Genomic DNA, 22,205 nt, shown 5'->3' on the forward strand with positions numbered 1-22,205 from the left:
TTTCCCAGTTAAAAAGAAGACATTTTTGCAAAGGTACTGTTACACAGATAAGAAAATCAATGCAGACTGATTTATTCTTCATTGCAATTCTCCACACTCAATTCCACTTGGCGACTGAAAGTTGGAATGGGCTGCATTAAAAAGCATTGTGTCGGAGGGGCTGAGCAAATTTTATCTGTTGTGTTACATCCTTGATGACCCATTTGCACATACAAATAATCAATGGCTGATGAATATGTATGTGTTATCCAGCATTGAGCAAAAAAAAGGAGGAAAAAACAGTTGTAGGGTTTTTTTTTGCTGATGGACCAAAGAGAAACTAAATTATCTTTGTTCCACAAATTCAAGATTTATTGTTGGTTCTAAGCAATGGTATTGAATTTACTTATTTACTTATTTATTTATAATAAATTATAGCCATTTAAATCTCCAAAGACTGCTGTAGATGGACAGGGAGCAACAATCAAAAGCCAGTGCAAACAATAAAGGTTTAGAAATAAACTAAACATAAATTTACATCATTGTATTGTATTGCATCTGACAATTATTCATCTGATACTGGTCACCCCACCAGTCAAAAACCCCGAGGACTTCTGAAACAAGAAAGCATTATACACTAATAGAATATTTGTACCTCAAGATTGAACTTTGGGGTTCCTGCTACTCTCTGAGGGGGTTTGAAAACTCCACTCCCTTCTAGCGCTGATGATGTAACCTAGTTGGGTAAGGAAATGTTTTCGAGAAGCTCAGAGAGTACCAAGGACCCAGCAGCTTTTGTACATTTCTGGAAAGCCATGAAATCAGAAATACCATCCTCACCTTCAGAAACCGTCTATTTAGGAGGAAAAAGCTCCCCCGGAGATGGCCCCTTCCGCCTTGTTCTCAGTAAGTGGAGACTTTTAACACGTAATCTAAGTTAGCTCTGAATGGGCAGTTTATCTGGAAAAAGTGGACTCTAACAAGGTCCTGAACCATACAGAGTTTTATAGGTGATAATCAGGTCCTTGAATTAGGGTCCAAATTAAACTAGTAATTCCATGTAACTCCCATAGCAGAAAGGTTACATGGCACCAAGAAGGCTAACTTATAAACATATTAGTTGCTGCAAACAAATTGCTAGCATGCTCTTCAAAGGAAAGTATAACCCTGTCAAGAGCCAAAGTTGGTGTAATTGCTTAATTCCAGAAAACTTCCTTCTTTCTACCACACCCCATCCCTCCTTCCAATGTATCACTTGGCTCTCTCTCTACCTTGGAGAGCTGGAGGGAAGAGGACCCCTTCCTGATCTTTGACCCACTTTGTGAGACCCCTGTCTCTTACTCAGAGAGCAATGTGGTATTCACATCTTTCTCTTTTGCAGGTTTTGGTGCTGAGATTGAACTAAGGCAGGGGTGTCAAACTCAAGGCCCGGATCTGGTCTGTGAGGTGATTAGATCTGGCCTGCAGGGCCACCCTGGAAACAGTGAAGGATCGGTCTGCGGTACTTCTGTCAGTGAAAACGGAGCTGGCAAGGGTCATGCGCAGCCCTCCCGAGTTCTGTTTTTGCTGGCAGAGGGTTGCAGGATGCCATTGCAGCCGAAAATGGAGCTCAGGAGCCTGTTTTTGCTGACAGAGCACTCAGACCACCACAGGCAGCCCCCCCCCCGACATGAGTGATGTCATGCTGGCCACGCCCTTCCTGGCTCCCCTGAGGTCAAACACAACCCTGATGTGGTCCTCAGTGAAATCAAGTTTGACACCCCTGAACTAAGGCATCAGTGATGGGGCTTTTTTGGGGGGGTGGGGTCATTCTGCTCAAGATCTGTCAACCTGACTGTCCTCCCAAATCAGTGCTACATACATCTGTATTTTAAAAAATACAGACATATCCTTCCTTGGATCTTTTTTCATCTTTTCCTCTCTCACACCTCTAAAGACTCTGGAGAAATTTGGGTTCTGGGCATAAAGCCACATTATAGGTAAAGATGTTCTGGGGATTACACAGACATAACCTTGGCATTTCCTTGGCAACAGTGTAGAAATACTTTGCTCTTGCCTTTTTCCTGGATTCAATTGGTTTCCTACTCTAGTCTGCAGCCGTGATATTGTCTGGGGGTCTCCCATCCAAATGGCATCCAGACCCAACCCAGCTTAGTTTATGAGCCCACAAAAGCTCACTTAGGTACTGCCATGTGTTGATTCCCAAATGTAGTATGCCCTTTCTTTTAAAGATTACAGAAAAGATAAATAAAAGAGACAAGGGCTGCTGACTGATTTAGGGAAGAAGAAAATTGGGAAGTATATCTGTTTGTATGTACCTCGGATAAGTGTACAGAAGAGAGAAGTGTAGTACCGGTAGATGTAGTCTGGATTCCCAAAAGGGAGGCGCTATTCACCAGAAGACAAAGAAGCAGTCGAGCTTGGAAAGTTTGGCTGGCAGAAAGAGGGTTAAAATCAGGGGTGAAATGCTCCCAGTTTGGACAGGCTCGGGCGAGTAGGTAGCGATGGCGGCAGGCAGTTCGGAGAACCGGTAGCAAAAATCCCTGCCCCCGCCCCCCATGCCCAGCTGAGCCGTGTGATCATCAGAGCCTTTTTTTTCTTTTAAATGGCTCTGACCAGCCAAGCTCTGATGATCCCAGCTGGGTTGCCTGCTAATCAGGCAACTCAGCTTGGATCGCCAGAACCATGTAAAAGAAAAAAAAACTTTTTTTCCTTTTAAATGGCTCTGCCTGCTAATCGGTAGCAAAAATCCCTCCCCCTCCCCCCCTCAGCTTGCTTACCTTAGCTGCTGGTCGCAACACCTTGATGTAATCCCTGCAATCGATTGCATCAGCAAGCAACTGAATCTCCCTGCCTGCAATCAAGCAGGCAGGGAGTTGTGGACTTCAACTCCCAGAATTCCTCAGCCAGCAAAGCTGGCTGAGGAATTCTGGGAGTTGAAGTCTACAAGTCTTAAAGTTGCCAAGGTTGGAGACCCCTGTTCTATTGGGTAAGTTTTTTCCCCCTTTGGGAGCTTTAAAAAAATAGTTAATTAGGTTTTTTTAGTTGTTCTTTTTTTAGACCTAGCCATTTAAAATTTAGGAAGTTTTAAATTTAGCTGCTTTTATATAAAAATAAAAATAAATAAAAATAATATGTGTGCAGCTTTCTGAGATTTAGTGTGTTTCTGTAGTGTTTCACTCTAACTACACAATCACACAAAATCTCACAAAGCTGTATGTGGAATTTTGTGTGTGTAAAGTGTGAAAGTTGGTTTTTTGGGCTTTTTGTGGCTGTGTGAGGTTCCTGCTTGTTGCAGGGCCATTTTGGGTCTAACACAGCTGCTTTTATATTGTGGGTGAGCCAGTTGTGTTGTGTTGTTTTTTGTAGGTTAAAAAAGGGCAAAGAAGTTACATTGACTTGGCCACGCCCACCTGACCAACAAGCCACACCCTCCCAGTCACCTTACCACCAAGCCACGCCCACTAATTAAGCCACACCCACAGAACCGGTAACAAAAAAATTTAGATTTCACCCCTGGTTAAAATGGCTCCTTCCTAACTTTCTCCAGAGTATATTTGTAGTTATGCAAATAGTTGCTTTAGTCTGTCCATAGGTGAAGAACAATAAAGGAAAGTACTCTTAAGTAAAGGGATGCAGTGGCTCAGTAACTAAGACACGTGTTGTCAGATATTGCCTGCATATGATGCACCAGAGACTAGAAGGGGTTAAGTCTTTACAGACATCACATGTGACTATATCAGCCAATGAACTCTCTTATTGGACTCTTACCTAGAAACCACTTGAATATCTTCCCTTTTTTTCCCCCTCTCTCTCATCTATCTCTCAGCGAGACAACACGTGAACTTCTCTCTCCTCTCAACATCTGAGTCATAGAGTTAGGCTAAAAATGCAACAGGACACACTGTTCATTACTGTATGCATGTATATATTTGTAAATAATAAAACAACCTTTTGAACCTGAAGCTGTATTGATCAAATAACTTCCTCATAGAACTAAATGAGCACGACCATCAATATATATCTGATACTTGTCGATCAAAAGGTTGCCAGTTCAGGGGTTCAAATCCCTAGTGCCGCGTAATGCGGTGAGCTCCTGTTACTTTTCCCAGTTTCTGCCAACCTAGCAGTTCGAATACACGTAAAAATGCAAGTAGAAAAATAGGGACCACGTTTAATGGGAAGGTAACAGTGTTCTGTGCACCTTTGGTGTTTAGTCATGCTGACTACATGACCACGGAGAAGTCTTCAAACAGCGCTGGCTCTTCGGCTTTGAAACGGAGATGAGCACTGCCCCCTAAAGTTGGGAATGACTAGTTTATATGTGTGAGGGGAACCTTTACCTTTACTCTTATGTAATTGCATGTGTCATTTTTGGTTTCTCCCCCTCCCCCTCTCTCATCTATCTATCTATCTATCTATCTATCTATCTATCTATCTATCTATCTATCTATCTATCTACCTACCTATCTACATATCTACATATCTACCTACCTACCTACCTACCTACAACTATAAAACCTTTAACTTTTAAATGGCCAAAATGCTGAAGAGGCCAAAAAATGAAAGACTACATGAAAGAGGATGAAATGGGAGCCTAATAAATGTGGGTTTCATTTCTTTAATGAAACCACCTGGACAGCTTTTAAATATCTACTCATAAGCAGTGTGGATGACAGCTACTGAAAAGGAAATATCTTTATGTCATTATCAACTTCTATCAGAGATGCAGTGACAGGAAGCCTCCCTTGACAATAGTCATGATTTATAGGCCAGGATGTAACTTTTGTGAACTAAGCAAGTGAGAAAGTTTACTTCTCGGTGCATGATTTTTGGCAAGGCCTTCCACAACGTGGCTTCCTCCATTCCCTAGATATATTGGGTGAAGTCCCATAATCCCTAGATGGCACCCTGAAGCCCACGTATAAACCGGCATGCCCACAACAGAGAATTATTAGCGTCGTCTTTTAACTCCAGGATGCTACTTCTTAGAATCTCCCAAGAGACTCTATGCAATGAGTGTCATATAATGACGGTGGACATGAACCATAAAGTAAAATAATAAAAAAAAATCTTCAGCTCAACGGGCTCATTAAGTGTCCTAGGCATGTGACAGTTGCCTTTGCAACCCCCATCCCATTCTTGATCCTGGAATAATAATTCATGAGTGTCATAAGAAAGTTCCTGTGATGTGTAATACAATTTGAATATTTGAAATGGCAATATTCTTTTGATGATCTCTGACACATCCTAAGGCAGTCCCGGGAAAGAGACTCCTTGCTTCCTTGAGCTTTTCCAATTGGATTAGAACAAGCACACATTCGAGACACCAGCCCCCAAGGAGATGTCAAGGCATGTCAAGCAACAAGAGAGACATCTGTTTTTCACAGCTATTTGGGGCTGTGGAAAAAAAAAAAACTATTTGCCCTCATAAATTGGCATTTTGTCAATATTGATTTTTAACCCGTTTCCCAATTGTTTTGCAGGTTCTTCAACATATTTTTCTAAACTGGAACCAGAAATTGAGTCAATCATGCTGTATAAAAACTTTCCAGGGACTAAGTAAAATATTCCCTGGAAAGATAAAATAGATAAAAAGTAAAATTTTGTAGAAGCCCACATTCACAGATAAGCCAACCCTTGAATTTTTAACCAAAATGCCATGAAAAATGTACCACACAAATACGCTGACTCTCAAAAAGTTTGTATGTTTTAATTTCCATAATTGGCTTGTCTACAAATGGCATATTTTTCATGATATTTTGGTAAAAAAAATTCAAGGGTCAGTTTATCCATGAACAGCTGTGGCACGCGATCGTCAGAGATTTTTTTTTCTTTTAAAAGCATTTTTTTACAACCTATTCGGGCAAATAGGTGGTTAAAAATGCTTTTAAAAGGTAAAAAAAAGGCTGTGACGATCACAGCTGTGGTGCGCGATCGTCAGAACCTATTTTTTTACCTTTTAAAAGCAGGAAGTAATGACCCCAGGCGGGTGGGTGGAGCCTCGTGCCGCCATCGCTACCGGTTCTCTGAACCACCTGTCACAATCACTACCAGATCGCCCAATCTGGACCAAATTGGGAGCATTTCACCCCTGGGTGGGATGTCTATTAGGGCCCACTTAGCCTTCTGAAGAAATCATGAGGGCACATATTGGAGGAGAGTCCTTCAGTGTGTTGTGCTATGCAAATGTCAGGTGGGAAAGATCAAGTCCACATGTGAAGGTCCAATTAAACTGATTTATGGCTACATATACCTATACACAGGAATCTTCTCAACTAACGGTCAGCACCTGGTCAGTATTAGATAATGATCAATGGAATTCAAGCAGGATTGGATTTATTTTAATTGTGGCTATGTAGGGATTCTAGGCTGATCCCTCTTTTAACTCTGCCCTCAGGTTCTGCCACTCCTCCTATGGCAGGGTGCTGATTTCCCTTACAGTTCTCAGCTTGCTTCCATATAAACATGGGAGATGGTTACCATATGGAGTCGGTGTATTCTTTAAATCTGGATAGATGACTGTGAGTTTTATTACAGGATAAACATAGGTGCCAAGTTTTGAATGCCTGCATTAGAAGAATAAACAGTCTCCACAGCAGTGGAGAAAATTGCATTCAGGAAACTTAACAGAGCACCATTCTCTTCAGAGGCCTCACACTTAGTGATGCAGTGACTTAGAATTTGGCAGAAGACCACACTCAACCCCAATGAGAAGAATTGTTTCCCTTTCATTATTTCCATGTTCCCACAGGCATTTTCCAACCCTCTATCAAGAAGACAATTGTTTTTCATTCAATTTTTGATGAGTATCTTGGGGCTCCTTGAGGATACTCAGTTTCTACTGAATGGAAGCTATGACCAGGAGGGTGTTTATCCAGGTTTGGTTGTTGCACCAATTATATGTTCCTGGCGCTGTCAGTCATGCAGGCTTCCAACACCTCGGGAGTGGACAGCTGTACTGCACTCCAGATGAGGCTGCCTTTGAATTCCACCAAGAAACTCCAAATTGTGCTAGACACATAGACCTACAACTTAATTGGAACCATTCAGTATTGTTATATAATGCTAATAGTGTGCATTGGCTGTTGGTTTTTGTTTTTTTTTACTTAAGTGCAACTTGAGGTGCTGATAATTACCTCTAAAATCTGTCATGCTGTGCACTGCTGAAGCTGCTTTTACCAGACAGCCCATTGTTAAAATTTGTGAATTTTTGCAAACTGGTGAACTGTGAACTGAGCCACCCCACCTAGCATGATGATCAGCTGTTTGGTGGCCAGTGTGCAGTGGCCACCAATGGAGTCAGCGGAGAGGGTTGTTAAACATTGTCAGTCAGGCAATGTCGACTGGCGACCCCCAGGGGGAGAGCCTTCTCTGTGGGGGCACCTGCCCTCTGGAACAAATTGCCCCCGGAGATTCAGAGGATCCCGGATCTAGGCACTTTCCGCCATGCCCTCAAGACTCTTTTGTTCCAACAAGCCGGGCTGGCCTAATTCCAATTCTTTTCAACTTTTAATCTTTAATTTTTTAATTTTTAATTCTTGAGGTTTAAAAATGGGTTTTTAATTAGTTACGGGCCATATTGTTTAATATATATTTTAAATTGTTATTAAATTTTCTATTTGTGTGTTCTTATTCTGGCTGTACACTGCCCTGAGTCCTTCGGGAGAAGGGCGGTACATAAATTCAAATAAATAAATAAATAAATAAATAAATAAATAAATAAATAAATAAATAAATAAATAAATAAATAAATAAATGAATGAATGAATGAATGAATGAATGAATGAATGAATAAATAAATAAATAAATAAATAAATAAATAAATAAATAAATTTACCAACATACCACGGATCACGTGGTTTGGGGGGCTGGTTATCTCTGAGTCCTCTTATTCCAAATAAAATCTGCCCACCCAAGAGAGGACAGATGTGGAGAGTCTGCAACCCTTGAGAGACACAATGATAGATGACTCGGAGGCAGGAGTCATCCTTACAGGAGTTCCCTTCCTGTAGAATACCATCTTACCAATTCAAGAAACACCCTTTCACTTTTAATATTTAGGAAACTTTTAAAAACACAGGTTTTTCAATCTACAGTTAGCGAATTTAGGTGAGACTAGAAGTGAGATGAGTTCCTTTTTTTGTGATTTACAGTGTCATTGCATTTTACTGCTTATATATTTACAATTTAGATTGTTGTCCCAAAGGTGCTTTTTTCAAGAGGCAACTAGACTTTCTGCTTTTTCTTTGAAGATGTTTTGCTTCTCATCCAAGAAGCTTCTTCAACTCTGAAGAAGCTGTTTCTGAAGAAGCTTCTTGGATGAGAAGTGAAATGTCTTCAAAGAAAAAGCAGAAAGTCCAGTTGCCTCTTGAAAAAAGCACCTTTGGGACAACCATGAGCTGGGTGACTGAGAATCTCCATAGAAATTTAGATTGTTGCATTCTTATGTGTTTGTATGTTGCGGCTTGCAGCAAAATGATTGAAGAAGCATAAAAACCTGTATACTGAATTGATATATTATTTTAAAAATTAGATGGTTAATCTCAATACCACTGAAGAAATAGATATGTGTAGCACATTATACAATTTCCCCTAACACTGCTGACATTCAAGATGTAACCCAGAGCCTGCATCTAAATGATTTTATTTAAAGAATAAAAATAAAAGAACACTGATATCAATGCTACTATGCCTTTCATCTCCCACCCTGGCAAGAGTCTATAAAAATGTTCTTAAATCAATTACAATTCAGGATCAGGTAGTTCTTGACTTAGGACCAGTTGTTAACTGTTCAAAGTTACAATGGCCTAAGAAAGACTATTTTATGACCCATCAAGCACTTCTGCCCATCGTAAAATGTCATACTGTTCCCCTCCCTTAAGTGCTTGGCATATATTTTCATTATATATGAAAATATATAATGAAAAGGGATCATTATATACTGATCCCTTATATATCAATATATAAGGGAGCCAGAATGGCACAGTGGTTAGAGTGCAGTACTGCAGCTACTTCAGCTGACTGCCATTTCAGCAGATCAGTGGATCAAATCTCACCGGCTCAAGGTTGACTCAGCCTTCCATCATTCCGAGATGGGTAAAATGAGGACCCAGATTGTTGGGGGCAATATGCTATTTAGTATACTGTCTTTGGTGTAAGCCGCCCAGAGTCTTCGGAGAGTGGGCGGCATAGAAATATGAATAATAAAATAAAATAATAAAAATAAATTATAACCAGTTGCCAAATGACCCACAATCATGCAATTGTCATTTGCAATGTTCTCTGCATGAGCTCCGCAGGCATGGAAAGAGCTAAAATCCTTCTCTCCCTGCCTGCACCCCTATTCTTGTTATCTGGAACTCTGTTCATTTAACAACTTGCATGATGACTAAACAATGGCAGCTGGAAGTGCCAGGGTTGCAGTTGTTGAGTGAAGAAATCACTCAACAACTCAACAAGATGTCTTGTTTAATTACCATTTCGCTCAATGATTGATATTTCAGTCCTGCTGTCAGTCCTGGAGCCATCTTGGAATGTCTTCAGGGTTGCCACAGCAAGGCTGGATAGAGCTGTGGGAACAGGAGGGGGGGCAGCAGGGATAGCTAGGGAAACATGTAGCCAAAATAACATTCTTTTTCCTGGGAGCCAAGGACACTCACCTTGAGTGAGTGGGGTGGGTGGGGTGTGTATGGGAATCATCCAGATCTGGGACTGTAACCTGATTGGGGCATGTGATGGTTGTGTGTAGTGGGGGGAAGAACTTTGGATTTTGAATTGGGTAGGGAAAACCCGGGAAGCTTCAGAGTCAGGTTTTCACCAGCCGTGTCAATATGACATGCCTAATAAATCTATACTTTGAGGAACCTTCTGGCCTTGGAGTTTTTATTTCATCTGGACTGTTACTTGGAACCTGACACCTGATTGTGATCATTAAGCAAAGATTTCCTATCAGTGGTGGTATTCAGCCAGTTCAGACCGGTTCGGGCGAAACGGTAGCAGCGACTGCAGGTGCCGCCCACCTGCCCTGGAGTAATACCATCTTATTTAGCTATGTTTTCGAGGCATGTGCGGAAGGCGCACGTACAAGCAAAGCGCATGCGTGGAACATGCATGTGTGAAGCGTGCGTGTGCACACAGGGCAAACCGGTGGTAAGAATATGTGAAACCCACCTTTGCTTCCTATATTGAAAAGATGAAATTAATGAGAGAACTGAGTTACTATGTTTTCCTGGTTGTCCACTGCTTTGCAGCCTCACTCCTCCAATCTGCAGTCTTCTGAATGGGAAGGTATTTTTATGTTCTCTTCACTCCACTTTTCTCTTTTGAGTAGGCATGCAACTAGAAAGGAGAGATGAGAATAAGCAACAGTTCCAGGATAATAAGTGCCTTATTATTCTATAATTCATAAGTTCTATCTCTAGAAGCATCCACCTGGCCAACTACAGTCAAGGTCTCAGAGATTTTGCTACCTACAAAATTGCATCCTGCATTATAGCAAAGCAAAGAATGCAGCAGCTTTGTTTACTATGAAAACACACAGAGAAGAGGTGACGTTAATTCTGGGGATTAACATGTAAAGCTGGGCCATCAGTTATGCCTCCTTTGTCTTCATCATCTCTAGAAGCAAATGAGAAGGCCATTAACACCCTTGTGAGTCTGTCTTCCCTCTTCACCTTTCTCCCTGTCAATAGTGAAACTCTTGTATGCAGAATCTCAATCTACAGTACTTAGCTAACTGCAGAAACTTCAAGAACATACTTAGATAAGTAACTTTTCATTGAAGATACAAATTTATTTATTTTGACCACATCAAATATATGGCTCTGGGTGGCTAACAATCATAAAAAATATGTTTAAAAATATAAATACATACATATAAATACATAAAACATAAAACACAGGGTGGCTGAAAGAACTGACAAAAAAATCAAGTGGCATCACCAGAAATGAACGTAGGTTCTGGAAGATCCTTTAAACGGGGATTGAAATATTACTGGGCAAACGGGAAAAAAATGGTGCAATAACAAGGTCTATAAGCAGAAGATGAAGATGTTAACAAAAAAAATGAAAATAAAAGATCAAACAGAATTGATGAATAAAATGAGTTTTAAAATTGAGAAGAAGGGAAAATATCTGGGAATCACTATGACAAATGTGAATTGTGTGTCATTTCAAAATAACTATGTTAAGGCATGGAATGAAGTTAAAAATATATATTAAGTTGGGAGAAACTACAACTGTTATTGCTAGGGACAATTTCTGTAACGAAAATGAATGTCTTGCCTAGAACAATGTTTTTGTTTCAGATAATACCGGTTTTGACAATTGTTGCCCCATTTAAACAGTGGACGGATACATCTAAATTTGTGTAATGGGAAAAAATCCACAAATTAAATATAAGGTGTTATGAGGTGCAATGGATAGAAGAAAATTGAGTTTACCTGATTTGAAACTGTATCTTGCAGCTTGCTGTTTTATTGTAAAGCTGCATCAACAGAATCCTGCAAATCTGAAAGTTCAGTTCTTCCACCATCACTGTTAGAGCTCAAGAATTTAGGGATGTTCTCTTCAGAACCTCTTGCTGCATCCATCTGCAGCTGCAGATTATGCTGTCTCTTATCTGACCGTTCCCTAAGATAGTGGTCTCCAACCTTGGCAACTTTACGACTTGTGGACTTCAACTCCCAGATTTCCTCAGACAGCATGCGCTGTCTGAGGAATTCTAGGAGTTGAAATCCACAAATCGTAAAGTTGCCAAGGTTGGAGACCCCTGCCCTAAGCAACATCTCTTCATCTCATCTTCCAAGGTGTTTCTCAGGTACCATTGCACTTATCACAAGATGGTAGAATTTTGTCAAGAGTTATGTAGACTATTTGGTTATGTAGACTAATGTCTATTTGGTTATGTAGACTAATATCTATTTGATTTGCCTGCTTTGTTTCCTACCTTCCCAGTTTCAGCACTTACAAGTATAATGTTTTCTGATGCCTTATTCCTTCCATTTCTTTGCTTATTTTCCTCCACCATTCTTCTCTGCTCATTCTTCCAAGCATTGAGATGTCCTTCTTTGTTATCTTCCCTCAATCTTACTTCTCTTTCAATGAATGCTGTGAAAGAGAAACAGAAAGAGAATTGCAGCAACAGAAAGCCAGAAAAATTTCTTACCTTTGGAATTCCCATCCCCATTTTCCAGTGTCTCAGTACCCCACCTATTTTGTATTTGTTCCTCACCTGTGCAAAGGCTACCTCACCTGATATTACTCTTCATTTTCTATAATTGATCCCATAGCTTGACAGCTTGAGCACAGCCCCTCAATGACCCTCCCGCCCTTTAAACAAGGTTGCAAATGGTGGGCAAATAACTTACAAAGCAGGAACTAGGCAACTCATGATGGATTGTAGATACTGTCTATTGCTAAGCAGACAGCGATATCAACAATGGCTCATTCTATCCCCAACTAATGTCCAACTTCCAGGTAGTAGACACGGTTGCCAGCCACCCAATGGCTATGGCCACCTGCTTCAAATGGAAACCAAGCTGAATATGGCTTCAAGCCCCATGACAATAATGATAATTCAGGCTCCACTGCAGAACATGTCAATTTAATTCCCAAGTCAAAGAAAACTGAAATCACTTCTTTTGGAGGATTTGGAGAGGAAGCAGCAATGTAGAGGAAAAAGCAGAATCAGTGTTAGGATGAGAAAAAAGCATCGGCTTGACAGTTTCCAAATACGGTCTGAAATGTCCATCTACCGGTACATCCAGAGTCACTTTCATTTACCCTGACTACAGAGATGGAAGGAAAATGCAGCATTAAACTACCTTCACTCCCTGTGCTAGGAATTTGAAAATGTGAACAAATGGCAAACTGGTAAGAGGCCAATCTAGTTAGGGGCACCATAGTGAACTGGAAATTCGTGTGGAAGATTCCTGATTATCTTTTGTTACGTTCTTCACCTACTTAATTCTATGCTATTTTCTAGGCAATTGCTCCCATGATGTCATGTTCTCAAGGAAGGGAGCAACGATAGTCCATTTTTAGGGCTTTGGTAGTCTTTACATAAGACTTTTAATTGGTTTTTGCACAGTGTACGTTCATTTGCAGGTGAAACCTAATACGTTCATATTCATTTTGAAATTAGAGACCCAAAATTCACTGTACCAAAACCAAACCCCATTTCCAAACCAGCAGTAATTGAGGCTAAAGCTTCCAGCAAATAACGTTTACAATGTCTAGTTAAAAGAAAGTGACATTAACCCAAACATTTCCATTTTGGAGCCTCTGATGCAAATAATAATGTTATCTTCCAAGGTGTCTGCTCCTGATCAATGAGCCCTTGAAGGGGATGGATTTGGAGAGACTAGTGAAGATGCTGTTCAAGCTAGACCTTATTTTGGATGTCTCGGTGACATCGGCCAAACAAACTGCCTTTCATCAGCTTCAGCTAATGCATCAGCTGTCACCACTCCTGAATATAGATATCCTGGCTTGATAGCCAGGACCCGACAACAGGCAGATTAGATTATTGTAATGCTTTGTATTTAGAGCTGCCTTTGAAGTGACCCATCTAATACAGGCTAGCTGTGTAAGCATAGTGGGAAGGATTACATGGAATTGTGAAATGGTGGCTGGATTAGGAACAGAAACGAGATACGTAGAATGTTCTCTTTATTAAAAACTGGTCTAAGACTTTCAGCTAAACACAAATAGCTTAAGGTTTTTGTTTGTTTTAGAATGGGTAAATATATACCTTGCTTGAAATTCTTAGCTTGACATTCCGAACAGCAGGCCTGATTCCCCAGCTCATTCCTGTTTCTATTCTTTCTGGGATCTTCTATTGCAATTTGATGCCATACGCTAAATAAACACAGGGAGTCCTCAACTTACGACCAGAACCAAGCCCCAAACTTCTGTTGCTAAATGAAACATTTGTTAAGTGAGCTTTGCCCCACATTATGACTTTTCTTGCCACACTTATTAAGTGAACCACTGCACTTCAGTGGTGAAATCCACATTTTTTTACTACTGGTTCTGTGCGTGTGGCTTGGTGGATGTGCCGTGGCTTGGTGGGCATGGAGGGGAAGGATACTGCAAAATCCCCATTCCCTCCCTACTCCCGGGGGAAGGATATTGCAAAATCTCCATTCCCATCCTACTCTGGGGCCAGCCAGAGGTGGTATTTTGCAGTTCTCTGAACTACTCAAAATTTCCGCTACTGGTTCTCCAGAACCTGTCAGAACCTGCTGGATTTCACCCCTACTGCAGTTGTTAAGTAAGCAACATGGTTGTTAAGTGGAATCTGGCTTCCCCATTGACTTTGCTTGTCAAAGAAAGTTACAAAAGGGGATCACGTGACCACAGGACACTGCAATCATCATAAACATGAATCTGTTGCCAAGCATCTAAATTCTGATCATGTGACCATGGCAATGCTGCCACAGGCACATAAGTGTGAAAAATGGTTATAAGTCACCTTTTTCAGTGCTGTTGTAACTTCAAACAGTCACTAAGTGAACTGTTGTAAGTCAAGGACTGCCTGTAAATAAGTTTTCAGTCTGAGCTGTTGGTTTCTCCTCTTCATTGATTGGAATCTCATTTCACCCCCCGTGTATTGCCAAGATTGAAGTAGCTCTGGAGGCTCCCGGTATAGTACAGTTCTTTAACTCCTGCTTTTGAGTTTTAAACCTAGATACAACATGCATCTGAATGATTGTTGTATTATGTGTCTGGTTGCTAAAATTATCTGTGGGGGTCTTTCTCTAGAGCTGCTGGATGTGATGAAGCAGCAGGTGGTATCAGCTGATAAGAGGATGGTCTTGAATCTTGGGGCTGGAAGCACATACCGCTCAGAAAAACCTGTTTGGTTCAAGCTTTCTTTAGTTCATAATAAACTGATTTTTTTTTTTTTACACCATGCTTTTACTAAGTAGGGGCATTTTTGGTCACCAATCGCTCTTGCATAATTTATATCCAGTAGCGTTATAATGCAGTTTCACTTTGCTTTTCCATTGATTGCTCTCTGATTTATCATTTTGTTATCATTAGCTTATTTTATATGTCATTAAACCGAAAACTGCCTTGCAGATCAACCTGAAATAACTTGAATGGGATAGTATCCGTATCTGGATATCTGTAGCTTGGGTGTAGGATGAGGGTGGGGGTTCATTCTCCGAGCTTGTGGGTTGGTTTCTGAACATTTTGACCCACCAGTCACAAGACCTACTGATGACACGAAGGCCTTATAAACAGAAGAACACCAACAGTGACATTCCCTAAATTCCGCTGAAGGTGTCACTTAGGCTGATAATGAAACGTTCAGAAACTGACACACGAGCTCGGAGAATGAACCTCCACTTTTAACTTGAATGAATAGCAGTTTTTAACTTCTTTAACTCTTGGTTTTGTTATGCAATTAATACTGGAGAATTTCCTCCTCTGTTCAAAGTAAACCTTTACTTAAAATACAATTATATCTTGGGGTAGTGTATAGAACAGAAATAATCTAAATCCGACCTTCCACCATCTCGTCAAGACCAGTCAAAAAATATTCGACATTGTGGAGAAGTATTCAAGATCTCTTCATTGCACCAAATACTCCAAAATTAAGCAAGGGTTAAGAAACTGACAGTCTTAAAACTGGTAAATTCTGCGTGATTCATAATTTTTTTTTTAAAGGTGAAACTAAGGTGATGCAGATTTATATGGCTGTGATGCTTCATTAAAAATTTCTTCGTATTTTCTAGTACATTTAAGGAATTTCCCATGGAGGCTTCATGGTTTCTTTTTTCAGCTTTCTTCCCCAGTTCTCTTTTTTGTAGCATCAGACTTGACCTGAAGATCTTGAAAACGTGCTCATTATTTTCATGCATTTTCAGTGACTTCTAAATTAAAGCATAGCTTGGACTTCAATGACATTTTTTTTTTCTTATGGACTAAATTAGCTTACAATAAGTGTTAACCAGAGTACCCACACAACTTTTTCTCCTAATCTTAGAATTCTCCAGATTTGTTCCATTAACTCATTTTTTCAGCCCATTGAGGCAAAGAAGTAGAGTCAAGTAGCTACAATTCACTAAGTCTATGATGAACTCAGTACTTGGTTTTGACCATTAACAATTATCAGATAAAGAACAGGAACAGTTAGAACAATTATAATAGTCCTACTATTTAGGGATATGAATTAAATGAGAAAAGATCAACATAAGTATAGCAACAGATGGTTTAGCTAATGTGAGTAGAGCTAGGAGCTAGTTAAGAAAAATGAAAGGAGTGTAAGCAGAAGTAAGATAACAAAACAAAACAAATAAACAATGACAAAGGAACACAATGAGAATAAATACATCAACATGATAATCAAAACCATGGATGGGTGAAGAGCAGGGGGGGTACAGTCTCCCATCAATCCAGCATCCACCTCCAGTGTGTAACTCTCCCATTTGGTCCCCAGGCCAACCGGTAGAGCCAGGTGTACAGACTCTTGTGGGAGGATATGAGGGTGGAGGATAAGATGTTCCAAATGGTGGGTGCTACAGCACACAGTTCTTTTCAAATCAAGTTTTATGTTTTTGGTAGACCTACTATTTACAAAGTACCAAACCACCATCTTTGGATGATTGTACTTCTTCTCTTAACTGTAAGATCCACTAATAAAACAATTTTAAAATGTATTTGTCTTATAGAAAAAAAATCAAGCTGTGTCCCATCCAACCCGATTCATTTTAAACGGCAAGGGTTTCACAAAATCTCAAGGATGGCCATCCCAAGCATGATAGAGAATGCTATAGTCAAGTTTTGTGGTTCAGGGACAGGTAATCTGTGTGACACTTCTCTGTAAGGACATCTACCCAGCCTACCAGACCAGATAACGTGGGCTGACTCCTAATCCCTTTCCTTAAACATTGCCATCTTATGGGATCTAGAAAGTGTGTCGTTTCCATGGCAACTCTTGCACTTTGGAATACCCGTCCCCTTGAGGTTAGGCAGGCCCTGACCCAGTGGTGAAATCTAAATTTTTATACTACCGGTTCTGTGGGCGTGGCTTTGTGGGCCGTGGCAGGGGAAGGATACTGCAAAATCTCCATTCCCACTCCACTCCAGGGGAAGGATATTGCAAAATCTCCATTCCCACCCCACTCTGGGGCCAGCCAGAGGTGGTATTTGCCAGTTCTCCGAACTACTCAAAATTTTCGCTACCGGTTCTCCGAACTACTCAGAATTTCCACTACTGGTTTTCCAGAACCTGTCAGAACCTGCTGGATTTCACCCCTGCCCTGACCTTCCTGGTCTTCTAAAAGGCACTTAAGACCTAGCTTTTCCCCTGGGTGCTGAGATGGATGAGAGGATTTAACAATGGCCTGGAGATGGAAACTTAGCTCACTCAAAAACTCAAGTTTTTAATGTGTGTAGTTTTTAATAGATATACCTATTATGCTGTTTTATTATTGAAGTTGTTTTAATTGGTAGTTGGGAAATTTAAAAAAAGATACACTTTATAAAAAGTGTGAGCACTGTGTTATGTTATGGGTGCTTCTCCTAGATTGTTTCTTGATTATCCAGATACCACTTATTGACTTACTGACCAACCTTTAATTATTATTATTTTTTCTTCTTCTTCTTCTTCTTCTTCTTCTTCTTCTTCTTCTTCTTCTTCTTCTTCTTCTTCTTCTTCTTCTTCTTCTTCCTCTTCCTCTTCCTCTTCTTCTCCTCCTCCTCCTCCTCCTCCTCCTCCTCCTCCTCCTCCTCCTCCTCCTCCTCCTCCTGCTAGCACTGCTCTCACATATAGGGAATAACTCAATCCCATTAAATTGTACCTACTTAACTAATACACTGATTTAAATCCCTAAACTTGGCACCCATTTCAGTGGACTGACATTTTCACTCAGCTACAACCTTCCTGAAAAACAAGAAATGGAATCATCTGCATGATCCATTTCAGAGTCCTGGCAATTTGAGCACGTTCCCCATAGTTTTAGCCGCCTCTGCCAAAGGTCCTTTACAGCCAGTGCCTCCGCTCCAAAAGCAATCCAATACATTGACTTCTACTAGCAGCCAGCTGGAGGCCTTTTGTAATCAGGAACTGGAGATCTAGAGTAGACAGATGACTAATTTACAACACTGTGTAGATGGATTAGGCAGCAGTCTGTTGAACATTTGTCAAGATAATTTGGTTTCCATGGAAACAGTTTGTCACAGAGGTTCACATGACAGTGATGGGAAATTTAAACAGGTGCTTGTCTTCAGGCTGGATAGGCCCACAGGCAATGGAAATTGGAACTCTATCCAGTTAAACTTCTTGAGAATACTAGATAATATCTGGCTGTCAGCTGAAGGCTGTCCAGTCTTACATTTACTGCATCGACAGGAGACAAACAGTTTTCAAGATAATTACTTCTTGTCCAGTATAGAACTCCATTCTATTTTTTAATATGGCAATTTTACTTACATTATAACATTTTTAACAAGTTTGCTAGATTAAAACTGAGAGCTACCCACTCTGGATTTGTTATAACTTGATTAAAAGTTTGGAACAAACTTCATAAGAAGCTTTTCAAAACATTTTGCATTAACCTAGAAAGTTCAGGTCTTAGGCTGCAGTAAGTCTTATAGGATGCGAGCTGCTAGATTGAAACAAAGATCTTTTCAGTATATGACTTCAGCTGCTTAAACGAATCAAAAGATGCACTTCTAAAACTACTTGGCTTGATATATTAGATCTAAAGGTCTTGTAAATAGAGATTGCTGGGTCTGTCCAGTTCTGTATTTACAGTTTACAAAGTACTGCTTTATATAGTATAAGTAAATAAGTGTCTAAATGAGTGCATGAAGCATCTAGAGAATATTTGTGTGTCATATGTATTTATAAATATAAATCAATTTATCTACTAAAATAGATACTGCAAAGCCTCATATTGTTCTCCAGCCAGTAGAGTCAAGCATCTGTAATTCGCTTAACCTATGATGAAGAACTTCATCCTTCCTGGTTATTAACCATTTCAAATTAAGCACATAATCACTGGACAAATATAGTACGTATATAGTAGGGGGAAAAAGGTTCCACTAAATGTAAGGGGATGTATTTCTAAATGAATATATATGAGTGTGCTGCAAACCACTCTTCTGATGGCAATTTTCTCCAGTTTTTGAAACAGCTCTAATATTTTTCCAGATATTTGTTGTCAGGAAGCACTGTGACTTGTCAAGTATAGCAATTGACCCAATTTATAAATTATCCATACTAATTTACTCCTAAAGAAAACACATTCATGTTGATTCCTTATTGTGGGTACTCAAACCATTCTCAGGCCAGGTGAGGAGTGATATTCATAAATATTACTGAACAAAACACCATTATGCTTCAGCTAGACCAGGGGTCTGCAACCTTAAACACTCAAAGAGCCATTTCGACCCATTTCCCACAGAAAAAAAAACACTGGGAGCCACAAAACCTGGGTGGGTGTGGCCAACTCAACGTCATTCACTTCCACCAGTCACATGATACCCCCCAGCCACGCCTACCAGCCGGTCATTAGGGCACAGTACCAGTTGTTAAAAAACACCGGGAACCACAAAATCCTTTTGACATCTCTCTCTCCCTCCCTCCCCCATCTCTCCCTCTCTCCCCACCTCTCCTTCTGTATCTCTCTATGTCTTTCTCTCTCCCCCTCTCTCTGCATCTGTCTCTGCCCCAGCCACTTCTCCATCACCCGCCGTCGCCCTTACCTTCTCAGGCCAGGCGAGGAGTGACTGGGAAGCGAGGGGCGGGGGCAGCCAGTGGTGGGATCACCCAATATGAAGCCACAGCAGTGGGCCCAAAGAGCCGCATGTGGCTCCAAAGCCGCAGGTTGCTGACAACTGAGCTAGACCAAGCTACACGGCCTTTCTAGAATTGAAAATGCCAATTTTTGAATGAAATCTCTAAAACGCCCAAGTTCTGCCTAAGAACTTGGATGTGTTTGGATTGTTTCACTTATCCAATGAGAGCTAAGTTACTGAATTGGGATGGAACTGAAAAAAAAAATAGAATGCCAGGCTTATGCTTTGCAAATGCTTTGACTGGAAACAGCGAAAAGAGTAGACCTATGAATCAGAATAGCAACTGACATGAGCAGAAGTAAAACAAAAACAAAAAACAGACAAAGCATATAAGATCTTTGGTTGCAGCAGGTCATTGATTTTTTTCTGATCAGAAATAGACATGACTTTAGACTAGAGATAGGCATTTGGACCATCTTGAATTGGGAGAGTAGGTATATCACAAAATGGACACCATCACCCCTTAATCAGAACGTTCACTAACTTCTTAGAATGCTTTCTGATACCAGTGGGGATTTTATGGGTCCCAGAAATATCCTTCAAGTAAACATGATGCTAGTGGCATTATTATTATTACATTGGGGTTTTTTTTTAAAGTCAAATGGGACACTCTGTGTGTGTGTGTGTGTGTGTGTGTGTGTGTGTGTGTGTGTGTGTGTTATATAATGGGCTGTGAGAACAACAGACAGAACAGCCACAGTCTAGGCAACAGTCTGATAAATGAAAACTAAGTCCATAGCAGGAATGTAATTTGGGTTACAGAATTAAGCCTCCCAGGTTCTCTGGAAAGTAAAGGCAGGAAGAGTGGAAGTGCTTTCAGGCTAGCAAGACTGATATCAGTCCTTCAAGACAGTTCAGATCAAGAAATTAAAATCATAAATACTAAGAGTACTTTTATTGTAAGTTTACAGTAACAAATTCTTGCAAGTTTTACCTCTGTAACAGTAGTGGGTTCCACTTAACTTTTCTACTGGTTCGGAACTGTGAGCTTGCACACTGTGCTCAGTGGTGGGTTTCAAATTTTTTTACTACCAGTTCTGTGGGTGTGGCTTGGTGGGCGTGGCATGGCTTGGTGGGTGTGGCAGGGGAAGGATACTGTAAAATCTTCATTCCATCCCCAATCCAGGGGAAGATTACTGCAAAATCCCCATTTCTTCCCAATCAGCTGGGACTTGGGAGGCAGAGAATAGATGGGGGCGGGGCCAGTCAGAATTTTTACTACCGGTTCTCTGAACTACTCAAACGGCGCAAAAATAGAAAAGTTCTGAAAATTGAAAAAAAAAATTGGGAGGATTCGAAATCGGTGCTCTGGATGAAGAAGGTAGGGAATCAGTCTGAATATCTCCAGTTGTGGAGTGGGTAGAGGATGTATGGGGGTAAGGGGGTTGGTTGAGACCTTGTGGTCTGAAGTGGTAGACGTCATTTTGTTTAAAGTGTGGCGATATAAATTGTCGGCCATTTTGTGGACCGCATGGTGGAGTGTGGGGGCGGCCATTTTGTTGGTCATTTTTGAAGCCATGCTTTCGGGGAAGGTGGAAGCCATATTGGAAGCAATAAAGTCAATAGGTGGGGAGGGAGGATTTTTAATATAATGGGTGTTTAAAAAGTCAGTCTGGGAATCTATGGGTTGAAGCAAAAAATTGTCGCTTACCAGGTCTGGTGAGGTTGAAAGGGTGTTTAACAGTTCAAGAGTTCTTTGAGGAGTCCAGCCTGCATTTAGTAGGCCTGTCGCATATAAAGCTTGATATAAATGCTGTTTTGGAGAAGCTTGAGAAACTAAAAGTTGGTCTGAAGTTATAGGGTTGGAACAGACAAAGGATTCAGAAGGTTGAAGTCCTTGATGATAGTCATGAGGTGGAGTAGAATTGAGATTGAAGCAAGGTTGTTGTAAATGTGGTTCTGTTCTTTCGGTGGTCGGGTGAAGAGGAGAAAAAAAATTGGGTCCTTTCGTAAAGAGGTTTGTACTTGCTGCGTAGCTTCAATAGAAAGTTGTTTTAGTCTTTTGGATAATGATTGGTGCTATTTTGTTAAGGATACAGTTAATGCATCAATCTCTTGTAAAGATAGTTCATTCAGGTTCAAGGATTCCATGTTAGGAAAAAATCATTCTATGATTTTAAAATTTACAAAAATTCATAGACCTGAGCAATAATTTTTCATCGTCTGCTATCATTTATCAGATATATATTGATGGTCGTGCTCATTTGGTTCTATGAGGAAGTTATTTGGTCAATACAGCTTCAGGTTCAAAAGGTTGTTTTTATTATCTACAAATATATACATGCATACGATAATGAACAGGGTGTCCTGTTACATTTTTACCCTAACTGTATGACTCAGATGTTGAGAGGAGAGAGAAGTTCACGTGTTGTCTCGCTGAGAGATAGATGAGAAAGAGAGAAAAGAAA

At 40.4% G+C, this 22,205-nt stretch overlaps 1 long non-coding RNA gene across 2 annotated transcripts in view; it reads right to left on the reverse strand.

Annotated features, from left to right (window-relative positions):
* The window catches only part of LOC117677216 (uncharacterized), a 53,408-nt gene that overhangs the window by 14,120 nt on the left and 17,083 nt on the right, over positions 1 to 22,205 (reverse strand). For both annotated transcript variants that reach the window (XR_004594699.3, XR_004594698.3), the window contains exons 2-3: positions 11,951 to 12,090; positions 10,153 to 10,320 (exon numbers count right to left, since the gene is read on the reverse strand). This is a non-coding gene — a long non-coding RNA (uncharacterized LOC117677216). The remainder of the gene's footprint in view (positions 1 to 10,152; positions 10,321 to 11,950; positions 12,091 to 22,205) is intronic.

This window comes from Pantherophis guttatus, chromosome 3 (assembly GCF_059756535.1).
Source record: "Pantherophis guttatus breed Tessera chromosome 3, ASM5975653v1, whole genome shotgun sequence".
In the NCBI taxonomy this organism is placed as follows: domain Eukaryota; kingdom Metazoa; phylum Chordata; class Lepidosauria; order Squamata; family Colubridae; genus Pantherophis; species Pantherophis guttatus.